We start from the raw sequence: 24577 nt of genomic DNA, 5'->3' as shown, positions 1-24577 counted from the left end.
ATAATTGATCATGAGCCACAGAGGTGCGAGAGGCTCATGTATCAACAAGGAAGTTGCGTACTTCCCTGTCTATACCCATGGTGACATATGGACCTGCTTGATTAATTGGAACCATGACCCTCTTGCCACCCTTTCCATTGCTGCCCTATTGTGAATACTCAAAGGTATTGTAATCAATGTCAGTATAATCTATATTATAGAAACTTCTGTCAACCTGTAGGCCATCAAAATAATTCTGACGGCAATTGTCATTCTGACGCTGGGCAAAATCTTGCCTATTTGTGCCACCTCTACCTGTACCCCTTGGCACCGAACTTCCTCTTCCTCTCACCACAATTGCTTGGCCCTGTAGGCTAGGGCATTCATTCTTCTAATGACCACCCTGGAAGCAATAGGCACACTGATTTCGGCCTAATCCTGCTCTGGGTTGCTGTGCAGGAGCTGATGAGGCTCTGCCAGCCCCTCTTCCACATCCACCTCCCCTCACATTTCCAATACCTCTTTGTCTTCCTTTGTCTGGAAAGGCTTCCTGTAGCAAAAGCCTTTGTTTTCAATTCTTTCATTTTCTTGTCATTCTTTCCTTTATTTATTTTCTGGCAATTCTCATAATATGTAGCCATTACCGAAAGATCTAAAGGTTCTTTAGTTGGCCAGGTGGTCTGATACTTTAATCAACTCTCCTAATTCTTTCATCAAATTATTGATACATTCGTCAGCAAAGATTATTTTCCCTGTGACGGTTGCCAAATCCTGACCACTGTGAGTCCTGAATATTTCCTCCATCCTAGACTTCTTCTGTTGGTTTTTGTTTACAACCTGTTATTTTATCCCAAATTATGTCTTCTCTTGGTATTATTAGTAGCAATTTAGCAATATTAGGGTCAGGTAAATCAAGTATAAGTTGATCTGGTGTGTCTCCAGGCCTTCTCTGGGTGTCGAGATTTTCAAAATGTCCCAGGCATGCCAAAAGTGTGCTACATCATCTTGTCTATGTATTCCATTCCATATTTCTCTGTGGATTAGGGCATCAAAAAAATAGATCGAAGTCCTTGAATGTCATTACACATACATTACACATGGGAAAAACCTTCTAGGACTGTGCCGGACCTTGCTGCCAGTCGTATTTGCACAAGAAGAACCTCTGAGACCTTTGCCTTCTGCTGCTCGCCCTCCCGCCTCCCGCCTCCCGCAGCCGACTCATTTGCCATCCTCGAGTCAGGTTGCCGAGTGGAGCGCGGTGTGAGGGGGGACACTGAACCACAATCCCCAGCATCCCGAGCGGCGCACGCCGCGTCATCAGGCGCCAGGAGGCGCTGAAATAGCGCGTTACCCCGGTCGAGAGGGGGAAACCTTCTAGGACTGTGCCGGACCTTGCTGCCAGTCGTATTTGCACAAGAAGAACCTCTGAGACCTTTGCCTTCTGCTGCTCGCCCTCCCGCCTCCCGCCTCCCGCAGCCGACTCATTTGCCATCCTCGAGTCAGGTCGCCGAGTGGAGCGCGGTGTGAGGGGGGACACTGAACCACAATCCCCAGCATCCCGAGCGGCGCACGCCGCGTCATCAGGCGCCAGGAGGCGCTGAAATAGCGCGTTACCCCGGTCGAGAGGGGGAAACCTTCTAGGACTGTGCCGGACCTTGCTGCCAGTCGTATTTGCACAAGAAGAACCTCTGAGACCTTTGCCTTCTGCTGCTCGCCCTCCCGCCTCCCGCCTCCCGCAGCCGACTCATTTGCCATCCTCGAGTCAGGTTGCCGAGTGGAGCGCGGTGTGAGGGGGGACACTGAACCACAATCCCCAGCATCCCGAGCGGCGCACGCCGCGTCATCAGGCGCCAGGAGGCGCTGAAATAGCGCGTTACCCCGGTCGAGAGGGGGAAACCTTCTAGGACTGTGCCGGACCTTGCTGCCAGTCGTATTTGCACAAGAAGAACCTCTGAGACCTTTGCCTTCTGCTGCTCGCCCTCCCGCCTCCCGCCTCCCGCAGCCGACTCATTTGCCATCCTCGAGTCAGGTCGCCGAGTGGAGCGCGGTGTGAGGGGGGACACTGAACCACAATCCCCAGCATCCCGAGCGGCGCACGCCGCGTCATCAGGCGCCAGGAGGCGCTGAAATAGCGCGTTACCCCGGTCGAGAGGGGGAAACCTTCTAGGACTGTGCCGGACCTTGCTGCCAGTCGTATTTGCACAAGAAGAACCTCTGAGACCTTTGCCTTCTGCTGCTCGCCCTCCCGCCTCCCGCCTCCCGCAGCCGACTCATTTGCCATCCTCGAGTCAGGTTGCCGAGTGGAGCGCGGTGTGAGGGGGGACACTGAACCACAATCCCCAGCATCCCGAGCGGCGCACGCCGCGTCATCAGGCGCCAGGAGGCGCTGAAATAGCGCGTTACCCCCGTCTCGCGGGACGCGAGCGGGACGCCCGGGGCGAAGCCCGGGCAAAGGGCGGGCCGTCTGAGGCCGTCCGAGGTTGGCCAAGGTTGGGTTGGGCCAGGACCCCTGCCTATTCAGAGACAGGCCTAGTGACTTACGCCGTGCATCCAGCTTATCGTCTGACAGGTAACCCGCTTATTTATATTTCACGCTACTTTGTGCCTCTAGTCATCTGCACACATGCCTGGTTTGCCTGGGAAAAAGCTAACGCCTGCTACCAACACCATGGAGAACTATTTAGTACAGGTAGTTGCGCAAATAAATAGCAACAGAAGGTCCTCCCTTGGTATGGAGTCTTCCACACAATCTCCACTAGTAGATGTAGAAGCGGAGGATCCTTTTAACCTAACAAACACTAGTCTCTCCGGAGTGGCACAAGCTCCCTCACAGGATACAGCTACCATTCAACCAAGTGGCATAGTGGCCAGCGCCGATGATAACAGTGATAGTATCGTTATGCCTCTGAGCCCCATGATCTGCGAGCATATCACCTCTTCCATTGTCCCAATTCCAGCGCCAAGGATTGTAGGGGTAAAAAGAAAAGCCACACAAAAACGTCCGGGGCTGAGGTCATCTAAAAACAGAATTGCAACCCCCCCAAGGAAAACTGCTTGTGTGGAGGAGGACGATCTTATGGGGGAAACATATGAAACCTTCTCTACTATTTTACTTCAGAAATTTTGCAGTCTGATGGACACAAAAATCAAAGGCATTGTCAAACCACTGATAAGCAAAATTGATAAGTTATCCGCTGAAGTTACCAAACTGGAAGGTCTCCTTGGCAAAACGATGGGTGAAGTAGAGAAACTCCCAGAGGTCATTACATCAAATGTACATCCTATGGTTAATGACATCTTGGCAAATAAATTACCACCATCTTTTATCCCTAACCCCCCACTGGTTTCTATGACGACTCTTCCGGAAACTAGCTCTGGTGTTGCACCCCCTGCCGTCTCATCTGTTGACTCTAACACAGCGAAAAGGTCATTTGAATTGGTGGTGGAAGCCTCGCCATTAGTACTTGTTTTGGCAAACGTACCCCCTCTGGGTGCCGGTGAAGCGGAATCAACAGCATCGCTCATGAATAAATCTCTATCTTGGCTTACCAACAACATGGCCATATCCTCGTGGGGGAAACAGCAACTGGCTGAGGAATTGGTAAATGCAAGAAGAGTGGAGTGGATTGGGAATAGAGAAAAAAAGTTTAAGGGCGACTGCGTAGTGCTCAATCTATCACATCCAGACGCACTACCAAATATTTTGCCTAATATTTTCCCGCCGCAGAGACGCTCCACTTCTATTGTTCCACTGACTCTTGACTTCTTCTACCCCCGAAAAGACAGAGGCCCCAATCCAAGCACCCTAAGAACAAAATGGAACATAGTAACCAAAAGGGCTAGTAAGAATCATGGGCCCGTTGAGTGGGGTCTAGGTTTAGAAAACAGATTCTCTGCTCTTTCCAATCTAGATGCTTGTGACTGACAAATAACCAACTGTATGCCTCAGCTGCAAATATCTCCGATGCTGTGTACAACAGGGGGGCAGATCGAAGCTATTGGCTCCTCAGATGAGCCATGTTTTCCTGATACTTTAGTAGGATTAATAAACCCAACAGCTGATGCTAATGTTATTATTGATGCAAGTATGAATAGGCCTGCTCCTTGTCCTGTTTTTTGTGGGGTGGGTGCTCTTGGAAATCTTTTATCTTGGAATATAGCTGGTCTATGTTCTAAGATGGCTTGTGGAGAGTGGTTTGAATTCATTCGCAAGTATGATGTTTGTATTTTCCAAGAAACTTGGGCCTGTGATCCTGTTTATGCATTGGGCTATTTGAACTACTATGTACCGGCCACTAAAGGTCCCAAGGGGAGACCAATGGGTGGTCTCACCATATGGGTCAAGCAGTCCCTAAAAATACAGGTAAAAAACTTAGAGCTAAATCATAAAGACATCCAGCTCATTCGTCTATTGAGGGATTCTTCTACCCCCATTGACATTTACAACCTATATGTTAGAGGGGGAAATGTCGGTAAATCTATGGTATTATCCTCACTGTATAGTTACTTAGATATCCATTCCTCTGGGAACAATATCATACTGGCTGGTGACTTAAACCGCACCTTTGAACCCCTTGATACTGGAGAGGCTTTCTTAGGTGCAGAGGAAGATACTTTGTGGGAAATCCCAGCACTTGAACTAACCCCTTTAACTCGTTGGTCGGAGGATATTTTAAGCTTGAATGCTATGTGCCTTGAACATAGCCTACGGGCTCTGAATGGTCGTACTAAGGCAGACAGAGAAGGAGCCATGACCTTTGACAATGGAAGATCTAAGAGTCGTATTGACTATGTGATATGTTGTATGGCCCTTTGGTCATCTATTGTTGATATGGAGGTCAAGGGTCGGCTCGAGAGTGACCACAACCCTCTTTGCGTCCTCCACAAGTGGTGGCAGTCTGATGAGCTTGTTCCTAGTATTGCTATCGACCCTTTGCCCCCGTTGTTGGTTCCTACTAATGATTTACGCAGGCTGAAGTGGACTAGTGTCAAAACAGATGTGCTGGTTATGGAAAAAATCAACACGGCAACTGACAAGGCTATCATGGCCCTTGAGGGTGAAACTGGGTATCTTTCCAGTGTAAACCATGCCACTAAGGTACATGAAGCTCTTTTCACAGAAATTAGAGGCCATTTCTTGAAACCTGCAAATAAAAAGAAGCATGCTCACAGACCTGCACGTTGGTACAATTATGAATGTAGGCTGGCCAGAACCTCTTTGGGTGATGCAATTAAGAATAAGAACCTAGAGGTAATTAGATTAGCCAGGAAACATTATAAACAATGTATAATAAAAGCGAAAAAAGATTGGGATGAGGCTCACTGGAACAATTTGAAAAATGCTAGTGATCGTAAAGACTCCAGGTTATTCTGGCATATAGTTAAATGGGGACATGATAGGATAGATGAAGCATGCACTAATAATGTCCCCCAGGATGCCTGGGTAAAGTTCTTTAGTGAGCAGTACGCCTCTAGAGATCAGGCAACGGATAGAAGGTGTATGTTGGGCCCACACAGTGGAGATGACGTCTTCACTAAGAATGAAATACTCACTGCCTTAAAAACTGTCCACGGTGGGCGGGCCCCTGGTATCGACGGGGTGCCGGCAGATGTCTTCTTGAGTGATACTGATAGATGGTGCAGATACATACTCTTGTTGATGAATTTGATTATAAGAGGGGTGGATATCCCAGCGAGTTGGAGAGGTGCTGAAATCATTCCAATATATAAAAAAGGAGACCGGGCCCAGCCGGGAAACTATCGTCCCATTAGTTTAATAGACACCATCCAGAAAATAGTGGGCCGAGTAGTTGTCAACAGGTTGCTGGATTGGGTTGATGATCATAACATCTTATCCCCATTTCAGGCTGGATTCCGTAGGGCAACCAGCACTGTTGATCAAGTCTTCCGCTTTCGCCTAATACAGTGGAAGACCGTGGTGCTGGGGAGAGGCAGCCTGTATGCAGCTTTTGTTGATTTGCGGGCTGCCTTCGACCTAGTGCCAAGGGCGAAGCTGTGGGAAGTGCTTGAGACTTTAGGGGTCCCGGGAGATCTGTTGTTTTTAATTATGCGATTGCACGAGGGCAACTACGCCAAAATTAGATGGGGAGGATTCGGGAACAACACTGCCGAATTTCCTGTTGAGCGTGGGGTTCGGCAGGGATGCTCAATGGCCCCAACCCTGTTTACTCTATTTATTAATGGTGTTGTCTCCCGCATGCAATCTCAGTCTGTGGACGCACCTTCTCTCGCTGGGGAGAAGGTCCCCATTTTAATGTTTGCCGACGATACCCTAATTTTATCGAAAACGCCCAGCGGCTTACAAAAAGCATTGGCAATATTTGATGGGTTTTGTGCTGACCACGGTCTTGAGGTAAACGCAAACAAGACAAAACTCATGGCTTTTAACCCACACAGAAATTTTAAATCGAATATCACCATGAGTGGCCGCACTTTAGAAGTTGTAAATTCCTTCACTTACTTAGGGATCATGATCTCCAACGATAATAAGTGGCAGCGACACCTTAACATCGCCACATTACGGCACAAGCAGCTATCTGGGGTAATAATTAAGGAGCAAAAGAAGTCATTGTTTAAACCAATCAAACCACCATTGATAATCTACGAGGCTAAAGCTATTGCCTCTGCCCTGTATGGCGCAGAGCTATGGGGGTACGAAAACCTCAATGATCTCCAACTATCTGAAAATAAATTTTTGAGGTCATTGACGGGTACCCCACAGAGCAGCCCACTATTACCCCTACGCTATGAGTTAGGTAGAAGAGAGCTCATGGAAAAGGCCAAATTGCGCCCGTTATTATACTGGCGTAGGCTTTGGACCACACCTGAACTCTCGCACTATGCGCAGGGGTTTTCTGATGTTATTAAGGCTGATCTCTACAACAAAATCAGGTGGTTTAAAACATTAAAGATTGAATTATTCAATCTAGGACTTCAGGCCTTATGGACAGATCCTGCTGGGGCTCCATTTCCCTCCAAAAAAGTGCTAAAGGACATATATTGGGAACATGTAGCTAATAGTAGCTTACTTAATAACAACAGTGGGACTATGACCTCTGGATACTTAGAGACTAAAACGTTCCCCATTTATGAATTGTACTGGGACTATATAACGAACCCCTTGGATAGGAAATTGCTATTCCAAATGAGGGTAGGCTCGCTCCCACTCTGTACCCTAACAGCCAAATGGAAATCAGGGGGAGCTGTAGTATGCCCTGCCTGCGGGGTTGGTAAAGAAACATTAGGTCATTTCCTGTTCTGTTGCCCAGCATATGCCGCCCCAAGACAAGCCTGGTTGGCGCCCATGTGCAGGAATTTAGGCACTAAAAGTAGCATGGTGGCATTGCGTATAGCAAAATCTACCACGGATGAATGGATCAATATCGCAATTGCAAAGTACCTGGGATGGGCGTGGGTTTTAAGGATGAGACTGCTGGCATGCTAAATATTGCCAGTAGTCACTCAGAGATTGCTAGACAATTGTCTACTCTCTGTAATTATTTACGAGTCAGAGACTGCTAAACTAATGTTTATTCTCTGTAAATTTTATCTGACCAAAGATTGCTAGACATTTCGTCTATTCTTTGTTTATGAAATTTGTCGTCGGCTTAAAACTGTTTTTTAATGAAATGAATTGCTTTTTTAACGAATAATCACCTGGGATGACTAACATTGTTACTATAACCACTTCCCTCTGGTCTATATTTACCAACGGTTACGTTCCTCTGCACCTGTTTATATGATGTACCACTGTTTTTAACTTGTAAAAATATGTATGTGCTTGTTCGATTGTTCATGTAAATTTAATGGTTTTTTAATTGCATGTATGTTTGTCTGCTTTTATGAGTAAAAACTCGAATAAAGCATTTTGAAACGAAACGAAACATAATTAATTGGCTGCCTCTAGGGCTTCATAAATCCCCTTTGGGTTTATCCTAAAGTCTGACAAATCTTTCTTTATTGCCATTAATTCATGCCTACTCCACGGAGTATGGACACATTGGGGAATGGGGTTCTGAACAGGAGCGCCAGCAGCAGCAGGGGATGCAGGAAGGGGATGTATTTCTTTCATGGGATATTCCCCATTCATTTTTTGATATTTTATTCTAACCTTAACACCCAATGCAAACAATTTTCAACAGCCTGGGGGACACCCGGGGAAGGGATCATGTGACCTTGTGCATCATGCCACAATTGTAGGACATCTTGTAGGGTATTTTTATTACACAGTGTCCACAAGTCCTTTATACTTTCAGTCATATATTGAATGAGTAAGTTGTCCTGAAAAACATCAAACCTATTTACTGTTGGCATAACAGTACTTATGGTGGCATTATTTATGTAATCCATCCATCTATGGGCTACCTGTTTTAGTTCTTCTGGATCAGCCCTCTGTTATCTATATCTGGTAATAGGTCCCTCCCTCCAACTCCCAATCCTATCTCTCAAATTACAACTATGCTTGGTGGGGTACCTGCAAGCGTTTTTTCAGCAGACTGGGATGCAGAGGGGGTTTGTCCAGTCACGAGCCTTAGTAGAAAATGTACCTGAGGAGTAGTCAGTACATTTGGTTCAGGTATTGCTTGTCATGCTTGTAACTGCTGTTGAACAGCAGGCAGATTGAATATTAGTCTGGGTGGGACAGGCAGTTTCTGACCTGGTAATTGGGCAGAGGAATTGGTACATTTGGAATGGGTACTAGAGGTGCATTTCCCTGCTGGTCCATCTGTAGTGGTACATTAGGACCTGGAACCCCCAATATAACCGGACCCCAACACCACCCAAACAAGTTACCAACAGGACACTGTCATGGGGATGAGCCTTGCATTTACACTGTGTTAAGTTAGCATGAGCTTATTAGAAATGTAAACACCATTTTTCCTTTCTGCTGCCTTTGCACACGGCACACATTGTTATAAATGTTTATAGTCTAGCAGACTGTTTTGCTTCACACGAGAATAATATGTTTTCCTATAGTAGCAGCCTTGCTTGGTAAGCTTTGTCTGAATGGTGAGTGTCGAGGCCTTCAAGGTTATTTCAACATAGTGGTTGTTGTTCAGTCTGATCAGCGCACATTCTAGACATAACATATATGCAGCTGTGGCCACCTCGGATTTTGGCGCGTTTAATAATGCACTGCCCAGGCATGCTCACACACTTGGAGAACATTTGCATGCAGAGAGCTGCTGTAGAAAATGATGTGATCCATTTCTACTAGGACCAGAGGTATGGGAGAACCAATGAGACACTGATTGCTAGTCTGGTAGGGGATTGTGGCTGCTAAGGTGAGTTTTGGTGCACCCTAATTCACTGAGGTTCCAAGTCTCTATGCACAGTTCTGTGTATGAGCAGAATCCCTGCTGGTGGTCTTCTTACATGACGCTTGAGTAGTACTTCATTAAGTCCTTGACCCCTTCGCTATTGTTTCCGGATAATAGTAGTGTCGGATAAACCTACCTATAGTTACAAAGGTCTTTTCAAGCTTGAATCTTTTCAAACGGTTTCCTTTTGAATTACTAACCAGTTGTGCTACTACGTTTTACATTATAGCTTTTTCTTCTCTGTGTCACTGTGTCACTATGGTGGACATTGTTATACCGCAACATAGTCGCATTGCGGTTCGCAATCATTTGCAAGCATATAATGTTGGTTTGGAGGGCATGGCAGTGATTTTGGTGGTAAGAGCTGAGGTTGCTTACCCGTTTGAGATATTTTACTCATTGGTGACGTTTCCTGCAGTGGAAGCGGCTACGCAGGTTTTTCACACTGACACTCACTTGCCCATGCCCGCGGAATATGTTCCTTATAGGACAAAGGAGATTCCGATTTCTGCATGGCAGCACCGTGTTTGGTTTGATGGCGCCCTTCCCCACACTGTAATGGCGGCTAGATTGGGTCCTTTGTCCATTCCAGGTGCTTCTTGGCCGGTTTTGGCTGGATTCCCCCCGCATCCTCGTTCGGGGCAAGTTGCGGTTGCAGAATCACAGATCCTGTATAACACTTCTATTAGTGTTATTCGGGCCCCCGTTCAATATCTTACCCATAATTTCCAGGGCGGGCCCCTGGTGTTGTGGCCCTTCCAGCTGGACAGAGCGGAATGAAGCTTAGTCCCGTGATGGTCAATGCAGTTATGGGCAAGTGTCCCCAAGATAAGGATGATATGCCTTTTTGGCTTGCCGAGAAGTTTGACCAGCTGGAAGCAGTGTTTCCTAATTCGACTCCCGTTGGATTCTTACAATTAGTTTACCCAAAGACTTGGTACACTAGGCCAGTGACTGTGAGTCATGGGGGAGAATTTTTGCAGCAGTGTACACGAGGTGCTTCGGCACTCCTTCAATGGCTTTCCTTCCAACGGTCATTAAGCGTGTTCAGGACGATCACGGACCTGAGGCTGCAGTTGATGGGAATGAGACTCATTGGCACGTTTGATGTAGTAGCCAATCTCGTCCTTTTTAATGTAAAGGGAGATGCAGTGAACTTTCAAATGGCTGATCCCTTACGTGATGTCCCCGATGCGACAAACCCCCACAGTTACCGTGAATTATTACGGCTGCGTATAAAACCATTGGCCGCAATAGTTTAGGTGTCAAGCCCTTTACTTCTAAAGATAAAAAGCAAGCCCAGGGTGCGAAGTCTGAAACAGACGTTCAACCCACAGCTCCAAAGAAAAATTGGAAAAGAAACAAAAAACAGGGGTAGCAACAACAGAAACAGGAGTCCCGTCCCCGTACACCCGTGCCTGCGTCTACTGAGCGCGTTTATGACTTGCGCGACCGCACTACGATTAAGTCACCTGATAGATTTCAGGTTCCTGAAAGATGATCTCCACGTTCTTTACAAGTCACATCGGTCTCATCATCCGGTGCTGGAAGTGGCGGAAGAGGTAGGGGTGGCCAGCAGAGTCGTGACCAGCCCCGCCCGAAAGACGGAAAAGGCAAGCAGGACGATTCTTCACAGAAAAGACTCCAGTTTCAGAAAAAGAAAGTTGCTGCTTTAACAGCGAGATATGCCACAGATAGTGAGAACGCAGCTTCGGAATCAGACATGGGCGCTGACGTTGTTGGACAGAGCAGCAGAGGCCCTGCATCCACTACTGAAGGTGACAGCGACTGACCAATATGTTGTTGTAGAGACAGCTGATACTAGAGTAGCTCCCCCTGATAGGCTTTTTGAAATTGTCCTTTTAGTTGAAGGTGACATACAACGTACCATAAATGGGGTATTTTAGGAAAATCTTACAACTACCTATGACATTTTGTTAGCAGAGGCTGACTGGCCCCCACCTTTTGTTCTCGCGGCTCCGAGAAGGGAGGAGGTATTCCTCCCTAGTTTCGCGCACACAGTGTCCAAGGAGCATGTGCTGAATTTTGCAGAAGCGTGGGCTAAAGCCCTTGCGCCGGCTTTGTACCGTACTCACTGTGGGTGGGATACATTTTCCCCACACCACGAAATTCCCTTACGGTCTATGCCACAGCCTCAACCTCAATATCCCATCCGACGTGAAGCTAAGGCTTCCGTTGTGGAAAACCTTGAACAATTGGAATATCAAGGTGTAATTGAAACGGGCATGTCACCGATAAATAACCCACTTTTTACTGTGCCCAAGCCAGTCGGTTCGTACCGTTTGGTATTGAATTATCGGCATTTAAACACGCATTGCCGTACTTGTGCAGTACAATATACCCACGGCTCTGTGGATGGTCTTGTGCGAAAAAGGTTTAAAACCACACTTGACATATCCAACGTTTTTTTTGCCCACAATTTGGATGGTCTAAGTTCCCACTGGACCAATTTTACCTGTGGCGGTAAACAACGCCAATTTAAACACCTGGCCATGGGCTATAAGAATAGACCGGGTGGGGAGGAGCCAAGATGGTGGACGGGACGGACGTGTAAGCTCCCGGCTCCGCAAGTCGTCCGATCCTGTATCGATATCCTGCCTTTAAACCTCGCCTACACCGCGTCAAAACGGAGACACAAACGCGCTGATGCTACTGGCGTTCCTCTGAGGTCTCTGCCTGCTGTTTTGACGGTGAACTCGCACCGTTTGCCGACCTCCGATGCTGCCCCTGGAACCTGTGCCGATCGCCGCCGCTGGACGCGGCTGGACGTAGTCGACGGGACGAGCTGGGAAGGTACCGATGTTTGATGGAGTGCGGCCGATCGCGGAGGTGGACGACATCGACCCCTTCCACTGTGGTGAGACTCCCTGTTGGGACGAACTGTTTACTAGCGGGACGGGAGCCCTTATTGCAACGCTTCCCTCTGCTACGCTGATTACGGGCTGGATGGAGTCCATCTTGGAGCGCCTTCTCTACGGTGGACCGCCCGCATCAACAGTAGGCGAGGGGGCTCTCATTTTGCGCTGTCCCCGGACTGTGAACCGCGCTTCCTCCGGTGGCTCGCACTGCTATTTTTATCGCCAGCGATGTCGCCCCCCTCCCTCCATTGTGGGCTCACTGAATGGGTGGCAATGACGCCTTCTTTTCAAAAAGAGATGGTAGCTGCTCCCCTATCCTCAGCACGTGCTGTCCTGCCTGTCCTCGAGCTGGAGGCTGTTCCGAGGGCGCCGCCGCGCAATGCGGACCAGCTGATACTGCAGAGGGACCTGACTTGTGGCGATATCCTGGCTGCCCTTGCCGGCTTGAGGGCAACATGGCGGCGAAACGTCCGAGAGTTGGAGCGAAGGATTGAGGAAGCTACACCGGATATGGGGCGATCGCGGTCGACTGGCCCCCTGCTGCCGCTAACTACTCCTGCATTGGATGCAATGTTGCAGCATGAGAGTGCAGAGGAACGACATGATTCTGGCTACAATGTTGGGTGTTTCTTTCCCGATGAGGCTACAGTTACAAAGTCTCCCTCCGCTCCGATAACTGGAACTTTGCCTACGCGGTCGTCACTATGGCTCCACTTAACGACTTCCCGGTTGCTGACCCCCCTCGCTGCTTTTGCCTCCATAGCCTCTTATCTACATTGGTGGAATGTGTGTCATCCTGCGATGGAAGGGGCGTCCGTCATTTTTGACACTGAACTTGCTGGTGACTGGGGACACTCATTTCCTCCTCCTCTGCGTCTTCTTTGCCGGGAGCGGCCATCTTGCTCCTTTGTTCTGCCTGAGGGATGCTCTCAGCGGGGGCCATGCTTGGAGGGATTTCGACGTTCAGGCCAGGGCTGATGGGGTTCCTCTCGTTGGTTTTGCTTGATCGGCTGGCGATGACCTGGACTGGAACGCTTTTTGATATATTGGATGCGTTGTGTGTGATGCTTTTTCCCCCTTAAGGTTGCAGTTGATATGTCCTGCTGTTTACTCTTGTTGTTGGGGTGGCGGTTTTGTGCAGGGTGGGGGGTCCGGGTGTCAACAATTCTGGCTCTCCTTTGATGCGATGTCTTCCAAATTTATTGCTACATATGGCGTAGGAGAAATTGTAATGGCTGGAGAGTCCAGGAGGCCTGGTATTTGGTGGGCTCCTCCCCACCTTCCTCATTTCATGGGAGTCTTAGATTAGTCTATTCTTTTCTTACTCCCCTATTTCAAGTGTTATAATTCTTCCTCTTTCTTTTTTCTTTTCTTTCTTTCCTTGTTCTATATTTTGGGTTTATTGGGCGACAGACACACTGCTGGGGGGGGTAGGCCGTAGCCTCTGCATGCGTGTAGGGTGGGGGGTTGGGGGATGGGTTTTTCGTTTTCTGTTTCAGTTTCTATGGTGCCTTTATTTTCTTCGTTGTTCGTCTCCTTTTCTTTATTCTTTCTTGGGTCCGTGTCGGGGACAGATGAGGGTGGGTGGCGGTGGACACTGGGTGTTATGTTAGGACTGATACTTCTGCTGTAGGAACTTTAAGCCGCCATTCCGCCTGGGGGAACTAGATTTTTGGGTAATCGGATTATTTGATACAATTATTGGTATTGTCACGTCTCGCCTGCACGGGCTCCTTTTCTTAGTTTGCTGTTTATGTAAAATTACAATGTCGGACTTTAATAGTTGCAACAAAATATAAAACAAACCTTCACTGCTCCTGGACACGGTATTATGATGATATACAGTGTAGCTATTACATGTCTGCTTCATGTCATAATGTGCTATTGTGTCACCGTATTGCATGCTTTTGTGCTTCAAGTATTTTCGTGGCCGGCCTGACGGTTGTGGGCCCGTATTTGTTCTCTTATTGATGCACAATAAAGGTTTACAAAAATTAAAAAAAAAAAAAAGAATAGACCGGGTGTATTTGCTGCCCGCATTGTCTCTCTCTTGGAGAGAGTTGACCCAGATGCGTGTTTGTATGTAGATGACATCTATCTTCCAGACGACGAAATTTGGGCGCATCTGTGTCGCGTTGACCGCATAATTTGAAACTTTGCGGACTTCAGTTACAAATTTAACTTTGCAAAGTCTCACATTACGGAGTACACAGTGTTGTTCCTGGGCTACGAGATCAACAATGAAGGCCGAGGATTGACTCCTCACTTCTTGGAGAAATGTGCACAGATGCACGCTCCTACAACTCTGAAATAATTACAGTCCTTGCTGGGATTTTTGAATTTTGGGCGTACTTACATTCCTGAATATGCCCAGCGTATCAAGCCTTTGTTTGCTTTGATACGAACTACTTTCACCAAATAGTGCTGGCTGCCTGAACATTCAGCCATTTTGCAATCTTTGCAGGCTGATCTTCTAGAATCTAAATTCTTACTGACTCGTGATGACCACACCAACCTGGTGATAAGAATCATCCCTGGGGTGGTGGATTTCACTTACCTTACTTTTAACGAAGGAGACACAGTACCTATTGCTTACAAGTCACACTTGTACACTTCAGCTGAAATGCGTTTTTCCACTGTGGAAAAAGTTTTGACAGCAGTGCAAATGGCGATTCTCAAGGAAAGTGCACTGTCGCAGGAAAAACGCATGTTGGTTGTTACCCCGTATCCTGCACTAGAGTCAGTGCCGAAGGCCAGTGCACCAAATTCTAAGGCTTTGCACCCACGGTGGATACAATGGGCAGCATCTTTGACGTCTACAGATGTCACGTTTATTTTTGATGCCTCCTTACAGTCACAAAAGTTTTTGCAGTATGAATTTGTTCATCCTGCGCCACTGACTAAGCGACCTTTGAAGGATTTCTATTGTATCATTTACACTGATGGTTCAGCGCAAGTTGTGCATGGGTCTAAGCAAGCATATATTTCCGCTTGTGCCATTGTGGTAGGTACCATGTTGAATGATGAATTCAAGTCCAAAGTCATGCACACGCAGACTTTAGGGGGCTGTACTGCACAATTGGCAGAGCTCCGTGCCCTGATGCTTGCAGTGGAGTACGCTGATCCTAGTGTGACGACTCTTATTGTGAGTGATTTTTACTACTGTGTACAGTCTTACAATGAGAACCTGTTCTTCTGGATTCAGAATGATTTTCGTGACTCCAAAGGTAGAACAATAAAACATAAAATACTCTGGGTCCGAGTGGCTGAGCTTAAAGAGCAGTTGCCACTCATGTTTGTAATTCACACTCTCGGTCATCAGCCCGTGGGAGTTCGCGCTGCTGGCAATAGTTTGGCCGATGAGGCCGCAAGATCAGCAGTATCGACATATTTGGTTGCAGCAGTTACACGTTCCAAAAGTAAGATTGATGATGACATCTTGGCGGCTGTAGCCGCTACTGAGAAGGTAAGTAAATATCCTAGGGGTTTCCCTTCAAAGTATTCTTATCACTTAAGTCCTGATAAAGTTTCTTATGTGAAAATACTGGACGTTGGTGAAAGACTTATACCCAACGCGGACTGCAGGTCCACACTGATTACAGCTGCTCACGAGTGTGTTGTGTCTGCACATTCAGGCGTTTTGGCTACTGTATCTCAGTTACAACAACGTTTCTGGTGGCGGGGATTATACAAACAGGCGCGTCATTATGTCCTTCAATGTGACATTTGCCAGCAGATTAAGCCTTCAACTGCTACGCGTCCGCCCCAAACACAGTTGTACATTTCTAATAGACCACTTGGTTGGGTTTATTTGGATCACTGCGGTGCTTTTTCCTCGGATACTACGTATTAAGTATTGGCGAAATGTGCGAATTCGCGGTCCGGGAATTCGTGCGAAATTGCAAAAAAAGTCAGTGAGTTCGCGAATTTTTCCGCAAACTCATGGAATTTTGTGCCACTTGCACAAGTATGTGACCACGTGTGCCTGTAACTTTGCCAGCGCGCCAAAAGGCGCTGAGTTCCCTTGAGTGAGCTGGCCATTGTAGTGGGGAAGGGCGGGAAGACGTTTCATACCGCTAGTGTGTGGTGGATGGGGCCAAACGGGCGGGGCTTCTATGCGAGTTCACATGCATCTTGTTTATATAGGGCCAGAGTCCGAGCAGAGCAGCAGATGAGGAGAAAGCAGCCTCCTGGTCACAGGAGCTACACAGGGATGGCGCTCAGGAAACTCATGGATGCAAAAATACGTTTGGCACAGGACCCCGCATTCCTTCGGATGTCCAAGATAGCTCTGCTGCTCTTGTTGGTACAAAGCCATTCTGATCCTGCCCAGTGGGTTCAGGCGCATGCAGCTGAAACTTCCCCATACAGGCATATGCTGGCACTGGGCAGCAGGGTGCAGTGGCATGCGGGTGCGCCATGCCTGGTACATGCGCATACCGCTGCCAGGGGGGACACGTGTTTATTGGTGCTGTGTAGCAAGTTATGACTTTACATTTTGACTGCACCAGACGGTGGTACCACCTAAACGGGTCAGGAGCATCCAGGCACCAGACTTCATGGTGCAAGAGCATAATGGTGCTGTGCAGTGCTAGTATATATGTACTGGGGGCAGGGGCACACTTAGCACAAAGTGTGCTCACACCCATTGGGCTCCCAGGCAATTGAGCACACATGATTTTCATACTGAGAGGGCTCCGGGGCAGTTCAGCAGCACGGGGGCTCACACCCACTGGGCCCCGGGGCAGTTCAGTAGCACGTGGCCTCACACCCCCTGGGCAGCTCAGCAGCGCAGGGGCTCACACCCACGGGGCTCCTGGGCAGTTTAGCAGTGCCACCCTCTGGTTCATCACTGCCAGCCTCTGGTTCATCACTGCCACCCTCTGGTTCACCACTGCCACCCTCTGGTTCATCACTGACACCCCCTGGTTCACCACTGCCACCCTCTGGTTCACCACTGTTACCCTCTGGTTCACCACTGCCACTCTCTGGTTCATCACTGCCACCCTCTGGTTCACCACTGCCACCCTCTGGTTCATTACGGCCACCCTCTGGTTCATCACTGCCACCCTCTGGTTCACCACTGCCACCCTCTGGTTCACCACTGCCCCCCTCTGGTTAATCACTGCCACCCTCTGGTTCACCACTGCCACCCTCTGGTTCATCACTGTCACCCTCTGGTTCACCACTGCCACCCTCTGGTTCATCACTGCCACCCTCTGGTTCATCACTGCCACCCTCTGGTTCATCACTGTCACCCTCTGGTTCATCACTACCACCCTCTGGTTCATCAATGCCAACCTCTGGTTCACCACTACCACCCTCCTTTTTATGACAGCACCCTCTGGTTCACAACTGCACCTTCTGGTTCATCACAGCACCCTCTGGTTCACCACTGTAGATTATGGGGAGAAAGCACACCTGCCCAGCCTCAACCGGGGGCTGGTTAATGTGTTACTGAATTTGAGCTTCAAGTCCGGCACCTGCTTCCTTATCTGTAAGTGCTTCCTGTTGTGGTTTAATTTTTGTGACAGCCTGGAGCATTGTGCCATACTTGTAACTATTCTCTGACCCTGCTTCGAGGGTCAGAGCAGGGTCAGAGAATAGTTGCAAGTAGGCAACAACTCTGGAGACGCCGCTCAGGAAGCACTTACAGGGTTACAGCAGGTGCCCAAGTTGAAGTTAATTTCTTTGTAACCATTTTGTAAATGGTTACAAAGAAATTAGCTTCAACTTGGGCACCTGCTATAACCCTGTAAGTGCTTCTTGTACTTCAGTTTTTGAAAATCCGTCCCGAACGCGATTTCGTGGATTTTTCTGCAATTACGCAAGATTCGCAAACCGCGAAATTGCAGAAAATCTGAATGGATTTTATGCCCATGCTTACTACGTATAAGTACATCTTAGTTGCAGTTGATTCTTGCACACGCTTTGTGTGGGTGTGGCCACACTGCAGCGCTGATTCACAAACTGTCATAAGAGACTTGCGTGTCTTTGTAGGGATTTTTGCCTGTGGCACCTTCCATTAGGATCAGGGTCCTGCTTTTGCCTCTAAGACGTATAAGCATGCCATGACTTTGTTGGGTTTCCAAGTCAAGTTTTCGTCTCCATGCAGACCTGAGGGTAATAGTGTTGTGGAACGAATGAACCGAGATTTAAAGCAGTCTTTGAGAGCTAGAGATATAGGCACTGGCAGGAACTGGTTGGCCCACCTAAATAGCGTGCAACGTGCACTTAATAATCTCCCTAGAAGGTCTCTGCGTGGGCGGACCCCATACGAAATGCTCTTTGGTATCAAGATGTTTGTTCCGGACCTTGACGGTCTAGACCAGGCAACAGTTGCTGCCTCCTTTGACGTAGATGAACATTGCAATGTTTTACAGGCTCTACAAGAGACAAGAGACAGTCTTGCAAAGGAACACTTTCCCTCCACATCTGAGGCTGCATTGCAGATTCTGGTAGTTGGCTGGCTACCCCAAGTTGGAGAACTGGTTCGAGAGAAGATCGAAAACAAGAAGGAATTTGGTCCCTCATATCGAACTTCGGTTCCAGTGCTTCGATTGAAGGGCACAAGAACAGTCATTTTACCACCACTTCCAGGTCGTAAAGATAAAAGGTATAGCTCCTTTGACAACGTCAAACTACACAGAGTGGCTGATTCTTCTTAGTATGACTCCGGCAGTCTCATGTCCATCGATTTTGAGAAATTCTGTTTTGGCCCCGGCCCCTAACCTGATGTTGCCCTCGAGATGCCTGCAGTTTCAAGTCCTTTATTGAGTTCACTACCTGGTGCTCACCTTGATGAGACTGAGTACTTACCCCACTGACTTATTGATGCCTGATTTGCAAACTAGTTTGGCTTCTGAATCCAGATTTTCATTTGACACTGACTCTCACACATCAAAGACCCCTTCTAAGATTTTTGCTCTTGCAACACTGTTTAACAAACATTTTTTGATTTCTCCTTGGACCTACATTTGGTTGGTGCTTTTTTCGATTTACCTGTTCATGTCTATTGGATTTGTGGTGTATTTTTTCCGCCTTGTCAATGGACACTATGTTGAAGAAAGAACGTGCATTCAACATATTATTGGAACATTGATCTCCCAATTCCTCATCACACAGATTGAAGAGGGACCTGGCTTTTGTTAATATCACTGCTTGGGCGGTCTTAGATGGGATTGTGTGGGATGCTATTAGATTTCAAATCCATGGGCCCCCTGAGCTTATAAATGTCCCAAATGTCCTATGAGTTTCTATGGGGATGTAATTAAACAAATTATACATTCTGATGATTGGGATGTTCAGGCCGTAGAAGCTTTGTTTTCTGATTTGAAATATTATGCTGCCTTTGATGCTGAAGATTTGTATCCAGATTCTGCAAATTATGGTGATTTGTTTTGTTATCAAGATTTTGGCAATCACTACTTACATAAAGCAAATACCAAGAGGAATACTGTTGATTATACACAGTGGGAGCATTCTCCCGCTCCTGTACAAGGCAGTTCTACTTCTTTTTTAAAGAGGTTCACCTATTTTACTGATTTTAATCAGTCAAATCCCATTGCATTTTATTTTGAAATGACTGAAAAGTCCACTTCCAAAGTTAGACTTACACATACAATTATTGTATTCAAAGTCCTTTATGGACCAATTGGCAGTGGGAGGCTACGAGCTGTGGAAGGATACTATTGATCTTAAATCTGTTTGAGGTTCTCAAAATTGGCAAATGCAAGGCACTGAGGCTTTGCATCGTGCATGCCTCATCACGAACAATATGTTGCTTTTGAATTCTACAATTTCACAAACAACTTGCTTTTGATTGGCTACTACAAAAAAATTAAATGCTCCTTCTTTTCCTGAATTAGAAGAATATTCTGGTGGAATAATAATACCAAGTTTTCCATCAGAGAATTACAGACTCTGTTACTGAATTCTTCCTTTAACATATCCAGTTTGGATCCTAAGGGTTGGTTGCTGTGGCACAGAAGTGCTGATTCTTGCCAGCATCGTTATCTGGGTTTAGCTCCAGGCTACGCACAGGTCATGGTGGATCCCCGTTTTGAAAGTGGCCATTCTATGACTACCTATTCTGTGGGCAAATTATGTCAGGGTTGGCTCAAAAATTCAACTTTGGCATCAGTTAAGATGCATTTTTCTAAATTGACTGACGATGTTGATCTGAATGATTTTGTGAAAGGCCCGGCTTCCGGCAGATCTAAAATATGGATATATGCTATGTAGATAACAGCATTAACGCGCTTTCTTCCCGCATTTACACATTAGATAATATTGTGTCATCTGTTGTTGATATTGTGCAAGAGGAAGTGTCTGTTTTGTACCATGGTCAAAATCAATTGCGTTCTATTATGCAGTTTGCATGGACCTTGCAAACCTTAAAAGCTGGAAAAGTGCCATGGCACTACATGAATACGTCATCATTATTTGCCCCATTTAATTTGACTGAAAAGCAATGTTTTATGTCAATGAAAGATGTGACTTTTTCTATGTTACACATTGAAAAGTTGGAACTGTTACCATTTTCCGTGGCTGAGACCAATTTGGCAACGTGGCTAATCCAAGGGTTAATAACTCTACCTTTTCCCCTTTTCAAATTTGAAGCCTGTATGAAGTAATATGCAATTGACAGATATGAACCTCTGGGCACCGCTTATCTACACGAAGCTTGATCGCTACCATTTACCTATAGATGCCTTAGGGAGGGAAAAGAGGTTTACTTGAATGGTGAGGATTGTACTACAACACCAGATCACTCATTAATGTGTAGGAATATCCAATTGCATGGCTCTTGTAACCAGAACGAGCCAAATTTAGCCTGTATTTTGAAAGGTACACCATTACCTGCTATCATACCAACATTCACATTACTGGCAAATGGGAGTTATTTACTTTGAAATAATGAAGATTGTTGTGGGATGGTAGCAGGAATTCCTTACGTGGTTACCATCAGTGAGCGTGTGGTTTACATTAAAAATGCAATGTTCACTCCTCCGCATGGGAAGCTTGATATTTCCTTCTGGCCGACGATTCCGACCGTGAAAGCAGAGTTCAACAAGATGAGTCGCATAAGAGCTCTATTGTCCCAGAAGGAAGTTACCCTCACATCTGCTCGTGAAACATTCGCCAATCACGTGGCAAACACCCGCACGGAGGTGCATGCTTTATTAAATACTAATTTGCCCTTGCATTACGGTGAGTTAATTCACACTATCTTTCATGCATCCTCCACCACAGGGCTGGCTCACTTTTTCAAAGTTGTTAGCAGTGGCCTTGTGACTTCTTTTCAAACTATATTTGGTATGTTCCCTGCATTTTTTCATTCGATTTTTTCCAGCCTGTTTGGTGGATTTCCCTTAATGCTGGCTCTGGTTGCAGGCATACTTCTGCTGTTTTGTTTATTTCAAAATGGATGCACGTCCTGTATTCCGGGAAGATCTGTCACGACTGCTGCTGCTCCGCAGCCGAATGCTTGAGTATTATGGAGCGCTGCCTCTTGCTACATTGAGTGCAGCTTATGGATTATCATTTCGATTTTCCTACTTTACATGCGTCCAGCCTGTCTTTCATTGCCTGAGTTGCGATTTCGACTGGGCCCTGGATTTGTGTCTCTGCAATATGGTGTCTCCCAATGCGGATTATGATCAGCTTATTCGCCCCTTAGTTGCTCATGAATTGCTTTTTTCTGGCGGTGGGATTATGGCCTTTGCAACGATGCATGGTGTCCTAGGACGTTGGAATGTTTTCGCAGCGGCGCCAGATTTTTTGGCAAGCAGCTTCATTGAGGAAACACTAAGTTGCCCTCTGATGGTGCTAGAGGCTCCAGTAATTGAAGAACATGTATGTTCTTTCCCTTTGCTAAATTGGATGGCTGACATGTTTACGGATGAGAACAGTGACTTCCTATTGGAGGCTCTTGCTACGTATTTTTCATATACATTGTTGGATTGAGGTGTGTCGTCGCTTCTCTCTCTTCCATGACCAAGGTCACAAGTTGGACATTGGATATTTTTTATATTTTTTTATCTCAGCTTAATTTTTTTCTGCCCAGGCCTATTGCCTTCACTATGTCCATGGCTAGAACCTCTTGATTTGAAGTACATTCAAATTATGATGTTTTTTGTTCCCGTTTTTTCACTGTGGCAATTTGAACTTGGTTTCTTTAACTTTGCTTTCCAAATTTGCCCTTTGTCTTATCCGTGCTCGGATCAAGGGAGGGTGTCATGGGGATGAGCCTTTCATTTACACTGTGTTAAGTTAGCATGAGCTTATTAGAAGTTTAAATGCCATTTTTCCTTTCTGCTGCCTTTGCACACAGCACTCATTGTTATAAATGTTTAGAGTCTAGCAGACTGTTTTGCTTCACACAAGAATAATATGTTTTCCTATAGTAGCAGCCTTGCTTGGTAAGCTTTGTCTGAACAGTGAGTGCTGAGGCCTTCAAGGTTATTTCAACACAGTGGTTGTTGTTCGAAATGATCAGCGCATGTTCTAGACATAACATGTCAAAGTCATAAGCAAAACAAACCATCAACTCAATAAGTCATGAGCAAAACAAACCATCAACTCAATAATTCATGTGCCAATTGAAGCTCAATATCTGGACACCCCCTTTTGCCTCAAGGGGTCACCTCACAATCCTGGACACCATTGGACCACACAAGGTGCAACCACCTGCATCTGTGAGGGGTGGCCCCATGCTTCTGTACCCTTGTCCACCGCCCCTCGAACATAAGGCTCCCCAGGAGCTGCGGTAAAGGTGGGCAAAAGCAGGGCACCCTGTGCCGACCCCCAAGATCTAACTGTGCGCCCTAGCTCGCAAGCTGATGTACATCCTCTGGTTGGCCTAGGATTGCCTAACCTTACCCCTTGCTACAGTCCTGGTGGGAAATTTCTGAAGGACTCACTTGCTAACTGGAGGGGGTAACTTAAGTATTCTAGACCCTACCACGAGGGCGACCAGGGGCCCCAGGCCCTTCGCCCTCCCCACCACAAAACATCCACTGAGCAAATGCCCAAATGTCCCTGACGAAGACATCTGTCCCAGCATCCGAAAGATGAACACCATCCTCATGGAACATTTCCCCACCCCTGAGGAGTCTGTGTGGTATATTCCAAAGGCGACTTGGGCCTGGGCACAATCTAGAGTTTAAACATCTCACTGACACATTGATTGTTCTGGATTTTATGTTCTTCCCTAATTCCGGTGTGGCACCATTTGGGGCCCTGCAATGGCCACCTCAGAAAAGGCTCTACCCAGTTTAACATACTTCATAAAAAGGCCTCCTTGAGGTTTTACGGCCCAACTTCACCAAATCGTTACCCCCAAGGTGAACCACGATGAGATCCGGGGATTGGAGTCCCTCACAACCCCTAGCCACCTGAATTAACCACTGCAGCTGAGATATGTGCAGACCACCGATCCTACACCATTGAAATGCATGTCAGACAGAGTAAGAGACTTCGGTCCACGGAGCAGTTGCAACCTGTAGGCCTTTTGGTGAACAAAGGACTGACCGATCACCCACACGGCCTTGGAGGGCATCCTACTAAAAAAGGGTAAAAGAGAAAAAACACACATGAATATGCATGGTCCGGGAACCAAAATACCCATGCACTAGATTTCATTACAAGTCAGGGTGAATGTAATGCTTATAAGATTTTGTGGACCACCGACCCAATCTTTTAACTTCCACAACTGACATTCATGCTACAGCCACCTCTGTTGCAGCACCTCAAGAGTGGGATGAATAACCGTTCGGATTTATACAAGCCTCTCACAGGGCAGCGGACATCACTGCTGTGAAATAGTTTTTGGCGAGGGCATCCACGTTCAAGTGGTGGAACATGGCCAAGACTCTCTCCAAAGGCGAATCGCCAAATAGGACCCCATCTGTGTAATAGGACAAATGTGGGAGCCCGGGGCTGCCCTGAGCTTGATCAGTGCTCTCTGCCCCTCTTGATCAGTTTTGGAGCTACACAACCTTCCGGTCAAGGAATCCTTGTCCAACTGCATGTCCGACCACTGAAGGTCCTCCGCAAAATCATTACGTGCCAATCCCACCAGTTCGCCAACGCGAAAAGCACCATAAAAAGCCACAGTGAATGCTGCGACGAAAAGTGTGGCACCATAGGAAGATGCACACATTTTATGGAGGACAGTTAACAAACAACCTAACAGTTGTGCATTAAGAGGATGCCTCATTTTTGGGAATTTTGCCTATTAAATAAAATTTCTGTACACACAGAAGATTTAAATTCTATAGCAGACTGGCACTCCTGCTAACTTCAGGGCTCAAGCGATTGGAAGCTTCATCCTTCGGTGTTCTTGGTCTTTTCCAAATATCCAGTTCCGCTTTC

The sequence above is a fragment of the Lissotriton vulgaris genome, chromosome 2_1, assembly GCF_964263255.1.
Source record: "Lissotriton vulgaris chromosome 2_1, aLisVul1.2, whole genome shotgun sequence".
In the NCBI taxonomy this organism is placed as follows: domain Eukaryota; kingdom Metazoa; phylum Chordata; class Amphibia; order Caudata; family Salamandridae; genus Lissotriton; species Lissotriton vulgaris.
This window is presented reverse-complemented; position numbering follows the sequence as displayed.